A 6446-nucleotide genomic window follows, 5' to 3' on the forward strand; every position below is an offset into this window, starting at 1 on the left:
TCTAGGAGCCATTCTTGCCGACTACTTTAGCTTCACATATTTGGAGGAATTGTAGATGTTTTACATCCATCCCAAGGCATGTGTATGTGTGGGTGAGTGTGTGTGTGTGTGTGTGTGTGTGTGTGTGTGTGTGTGTGAGAGAGAGAGAGAGAGAGAGAGAGAGAGAGAACATAGTTTTAAACAACATAGGAACAATCCAAAAAGGGACATTGGTGTGTGTGTGTGTGTGTGTGTGAGAGTGAGAGTGAGAGAGAGAGAGAGAGAGAGAGAGAGAGAGAGAGAGAGAGAGGGAGGCATTGTTATCGTCCTAAAGTGATTCCAAGGACTACAATTTCATTCTTCTCACACGTGGGCACACAGATATACACATACACCTAGCTATATATGACTTCATGTGTGTGTGTGTGTGTGCGCGCGCACCGGGGAGAGAGAGAGAGAGAGAGAGAGAGAGAGAGAGAGAGAGAGAGAGAGAGAGAGAGAGAGATCCAATAACCATGATTTTCTTGGCCGCAGCAACGTGCAGGTCACATACTAGTATATGATGGAGCTTAAAATTTTTGAGCAAGGAGAAGGCATCCGATTGTCACACTCTGCTGCGTTTCAATTTTAAAAATGTCGGTTCAGAGCAAGGGAAAAAGGAGAAATTCCGCCCTAAAATAAAAAAAATAGTATAAAAACCCAAAAAATGACATAATTTTCTAAAATTTCCTCTTGGCAAAATCAAGGAAAGGAATTTTGCATGCTGAGAAAATGATTTTTCCCGAATATTGGTTGGGTTTACTTTGCATTTTGAAGGCCATAAAGAACTTCCCTCCATGTGTCATGGAAGGCTATGGTCATGTGAGGCTTAGTTGCACGTTACACCAATCGGCGATTTTTGATAGTGTGTAGCTTTTCACCGGTTTACTATGCCTAAAAGAGCATAATTTTCAAACTACGTCGCTTGTTGGTCAATCCTCTCTCTCTCTCTCTCTTTCCCCCTGTTTGCATCTTGCTCTCTTTCACTACTTGTTGCTCCTCATGACGTTTTAAAATCGTGTGTCTGTCCTAATTAAAAACTGTCGAGGCTTATAGAAAACTAAGCTTTGCGTGACCATGCCCTAATGAGCCTCCCTTTGTAGGATTTCACGGGCCTTCCATGCTGTAAATAATCTCTAGCCCTAATGCTCAAAGCTCAATAGATGCACACATGTATCCGTGTTTTGTGTGTGTGTGTGTGTGTGTGTGTGTGAGAGAGAGAGAGAGAGAGAGAGAGAGAGAGAGAGAGAGAGAGAGAGAGACATATTGCCTTTGTGTGTGTGTGTGTGTGTGTGTGTGTATGAGAGACAGAGTTGACGTGCCATTTGCTGAGTTGTTGGAGCGTTGCAAGAAGGCCTTCCACATTTGCATTGCATTACTGAAGTGCAGTGAGCTCAATGATTCAACGATGAAAGTCCAATGATTTTTTATCAATGTCATGCATGCATTGTGTGTGTGTGTGTGTGTGTGTGTGTGTGTGTGTGTGTGAGAGAGAGAGAGAGAGAGAGAGAGAGAGAGAGAGAGAGAGAATGCAATGTTATTAATTGCAAGATTTTGTGTGTGCTGAGAAATAGACAATGGTCCATGTGATTCATCCTCTATGAGAGAGAGAGAGAGAGAGAGAGAGAGAGAGAGAGAGAGAGAGAGAGAGAGAGAGAATGCAACGTTATTGATTGCAAGATTTTGTGTGTGCTGAGAAATAGACAATGGTCCATGTGATTTATCCTGTGTGTGTGTGTGTGTGTGTGAGAGAGAGAGAGAGAGAGAGAGAGAGAGAGAGAGAGAGAGAGAGGGCTCTCACACCAACAAGATAGAGAGGGGAGGGAGAATAAGCATTGGTCTTACAATCAGCAATAGACAAAGCGACGATCAACAGAATCCACAGTCAATAATCAGGAATCAACATCGACATCTACAAAATCGAGAATTGACGTAATTGGAAAATTTTGATTCGGCGAATCCCAGGCAGAACGCGTGCAAGCCCGAGGCAAGAGCGAACTTCCGCTAATAGCTAAAGTAGACGATGGGGCAACTTTGCCAAATCTTGGCTATTTCAAAGATCTTTATGCTAGATTTGTTGCTCTTGCCTTTGGGTTGACTCAAAATTCAATGATGAATCTCAAAATTTATAGGTGGGATTGCACTAAGCCTAGGTTTTTTCAAGCGCTTAAAGGAAAATTAGAATTTTTGAGGCAAATTTCAAAAATTTGTAAAGGGGGTTGCACTCAATCGAGGTGAAGCACAAATACTTTCTCCAAAAACTTGAAAAACTTACATATGATAAATTTTAGGGGCAACTTTATTATATTTGAAGGCTATTACGATCAATTTCTCTGCTTTGTAGGTTTTCTTACCTTCAAATCTATTTAGAGATAAATTTCAACATCTGTAGGTAGGATTATACTAAAGCAATGAATTCTCAATCATTCAACTATACTATGTTTTTTCCAAAAAAAATAGAGGCAAATTTACTATATTTTAAAGGTTTTGCACTAAACTTCTCTTAGATTCTCTAACCTTTAACACTAGGTTGGTAATGGGACACTTTTATGTCCTGTTAAGTGACCATTTTCCTTGAATTATGTCAAGAGTTTCAAAATGGATTTTGAGGTGCTATCTATCTAGAAAGTTGTCTCGTGAGCTGAAAAAAACTTGACTTTTTTTGGAATATCAATTCCATCTTTAACCTTGTCCTTGCACAGCATTTCACAAACTAAACTGTGTGAAAAAACGGGTCCTGTTTTTGGCAACTATACCACTCTAGAATTCATTTTTTGTGAGGTCTATAATGCTAGAGAACTATCTTTAGTAGTCCTCAACATGTCCTGATGCTTCTAGGGAGAAATAAATATTAAAGTTGTAAGTTATGACCAAATTACAAAAATTGTCAAATCCTATTTTTTAGCCAATTTTAGCTCTTCTATGATTTTTTTGGTGGATTTCATGATATCCAAATGCATTTTTGATTTTCTATGTCGCATATTGTAACATAAGATAATATTCCTTGAGTTTTGGGGCACCTAATACCCTATTTTGTATAGTACACAACGATGGTTGATTTTTTGAATTATACAAGAAAACAAAACATTATAGTATATCAAGTATAGCTTTTTCAATATTGTTAGTTTCTTGTGACAACTACATGCATTTTGTAGGTAGTAACCATATCTAGTTATAAGGATCAAATTTGGCTAGATATTGAATAGTTTCTATGGGATTCTACAACTCATAATGTTGAACCCAGTTTTTTCATGTTTGTTGTATTTAGCACTTCATCTTTGTCCCCAAGATTCCCCTTGGTAAGAGATGTATTATTCTTTTGGCATGCTCCATGGCTCCTTATGAACATAAAGGACAGTAGGGAACTAAGAAAACATGCATATATTATTTGTATTGAGCGTGGCTATAGAAACTTTGATGATAGGTTTGCAAAATGGTAAAAATTCAACTTTTTTGTACCTATTTATTTTGGCAAAACAAAAAATAGTGAGTGAGAAGCAATCATATGTTCTGATCACCAACCCATTGAAGTTAACTAGGGAATTTATTTCAAGTCCTACAAAAATCCCTAATCTTATTTTTATGCAACAAAACTTAAGAAATGACTGTTTTGATGAAAATGCACTAGTCCATCAACTTTGGAGGCTTGGTGTGACCAAAAGATGAGAAATTTTACAAGTTTCTTATTTTTTCCATGTGTAGTAGGCCTTGAACTATAACCTCATGAAAGGATTTTACAAAATGAGTGGATCTACTATGGTTTTGGAGGTTTTTTTCAAAACCTTAAAAGGACACTTTTATGTCCTGTTAGGTTACCAACCTAGTGTTAATTTAGGTTCTTTGAAATTTGAAGATATTCCCACCTTGAATTCAAAACTTAAAGTTGTGATGTTAAGTTGTTAGCCTTTTTGTATCCAATGATTTTTTGGAGCATAGAGATGTTTGTATTTTTCATGTTTCTAATTCATTACAACTCGCTCTGACACGACAAATGATAAGTGAGTGCTGGTAAAAACAAAGTTTTTTTATAAAAATAAAGGTAAATCTCAAAATTTGTAGGTGGGATTACACTAAACCTATGTTTTTTCCTCCAATTGTTGTGGGTGTCCTAACCTTCAAATTGAATCTTACAAGTTTGTGGCCCATCCTATGGATGGAGAGAGAGAGAGAGAGAGAGAGAGAGAGAGAGAGAGAGAGAGAGAGAGAGAGACCCTTTCCTTTGCACCCAATCCACTCTCTTTCTTGCTTTGTCTTGGTCTCCAACTCCCATCCCCTCCAAGCCCTTTCTTTATGTCACGTGGCAAGGGCCTCCATACAATATAGTCAAGGAAATTTGTAGTTGGGATTACAATAAACCTAGGTTTTTCTCTAGCACTTGCGTACACAATAGTTTTTTGCTATTATTCAATAGTCCATTATCTATGCTCTTTATAATGGACCCCGGAATCTGACCATCGCACCTTATGTATTGACCTTTCATGTGGAGAAGCAACTAAGCATGATAATCTCAGCCAAAGGAAAGAGAAGTTATCACTATGTATGGATTTCAAACGGGCACCAATGTACATTGAAATGGTTGAGCAAAAATTATGGATGACAAACCTTCAATGTGATGCACCATTGGAAACTAAATAGGAAGCTTTCAAGAAAAGTATGCGGTCGGCTTGAAAAGTTAGCCACTCGCAAAGCGGGAGATCTTCAAGGTATCAAGCCGGAGATGATCAAATGGACAGGAGATTTTACCCATGAGTGGATGTGTGATATGTTCAGCCTTGCACTTCAACATGGTATGCCTTATGATTGGAGTACTAATTGGGTTAAGCCTTTGCATAAAGGAGGGGATGTAAAGAATGTAAGGAACTACCGGACTATAATGATTGGGTCTCTTATGGCAAAGTTGTTTGGGTGCATAATGGAGATGAAATTGAGTGATTGGGCTGAAGAGAATGACAAGCGTGCAAAGGGACAAGCAGGTTTTCGTCGATGCCATAACACCATTGATCATCTTGTCACTCTTCGTGTTCTCATGGAGGAAAGTCGGTTGAAAGGCAAGCGATTGTATTGTTGTTTTGTGGACTTTAAGAAAGCCTTTGATATGATTCCACGTAACAATTTGTGGAGAAGGATGGAAGAACTCCAAGTGCCAAGTGAGTTTATGCTTGCGGTTTCTCAAATCTATGAGAAGGTGATTTGTCAATTGCGCATGGGAAGAGAAATTTCAGAAATTTTTGTAAGCACTATTGGGGTTAAACAAGGATGTCCATTGTCACCAACTCTCTTTGGTCTATGCATCGATCAATTGGAACAAATGGTACTTGACTTTATGCAAGAAGAAGGCATTGAAGAGGTCACTATTTGCAATGCAGTAATCATGCTTTTGTTGTATGCGGATGATGTAGTGCTTCTAGCACACACTTTAGAAGATGCACAAAAGCTTATGGTTGTCCTTGAGAACTTTTGCTTGCATAGTGGGCTGATTGTAAATGAATCCAAAACAAAGGTTATGCTTGTGAAAACCAACCATAAGGAGAAGCCATGCATTGTGTACAGCAACGAGACACTTGAAGTTGTTGAGAGCTTTAAGTACCTTGGCCTTGAGGTTCCATCCAATCACAAGTGGCATGAATGTGCTATGCGTCGTTTGGAAGCGGGAAAGAGAGCATATTATGTATTTGAGAACATGTGTAATGCGGGAAACATCAAGTGTTGGGTTCTCAAGAAGTATCTTTTTGATGCATTGGTGACACCGGTTCTTCTTTATGGAGTTGAAGTGTGGGGCGGGAGCATCTCAAAGTCTACTTGGAAAGAGTTTGAGAATGTCCAAAAGCGTTTTCTTACAAACTTTCTCCAAGTTAAGACACAAACACCATATATGCTCCTACTTCTTGAGTCGGGATCTCTTCCAATTGAGGTTATGGGCATGGAAAGGGTTGTGGAGTACATGATAAAGATGCGTCAAAAACCCTCACATCGACTTCCTACAATTGCATGGGAAGCAAGCAAAAAAGTTCAAAAGACGCATAAAAGCAAGATCTTGAGCACGGGATGGATGCAAGACATAAAGAAGTGGTTTGGGAGATGGGATGCATTACACTTGCTACATGATGCTTCAATTGACTCTCAAGTGAATGAAGCTTTTCTACAACGCCAATGTATTACGGCTTGGGAGAAATCCGGTGGGTCACGCTTCATACATTACACCACCTATATTGCCCCCAACTACAAAACCATGTTCTTCGCTGAGAGAGGGAACCGTACTCACACTTACATGCTTGAGCCTATTCCCTTGTCCGCGATACGCACTATCACAGCAATTCGGCTTAGCTCCCATTTCCTTCGATGCGAGATAGGGCGTTGGGGCAATGGAGAAGAGTCAAATCGATTGTGCACATTATGCTCACTGCAAGTTCGAGAGTCTGAGTACCACA

This window comes from Adiantum capillus-veneris, chromosome 26, assembly GCF_014529385.1.
Source record: "Adiantum capillus-veneris isolate H3 chromosome 26, ASM1452938v2, whole genome shotgun sequence".
In the NCBI taxonomy this organism is placed as follows: Eukaryota; Viridiplantae; Streptophyta; class Polypodiopsida; order Polypodiales; family Pteridaceae; genus Adiantum; species Adiantum capillus-veneris.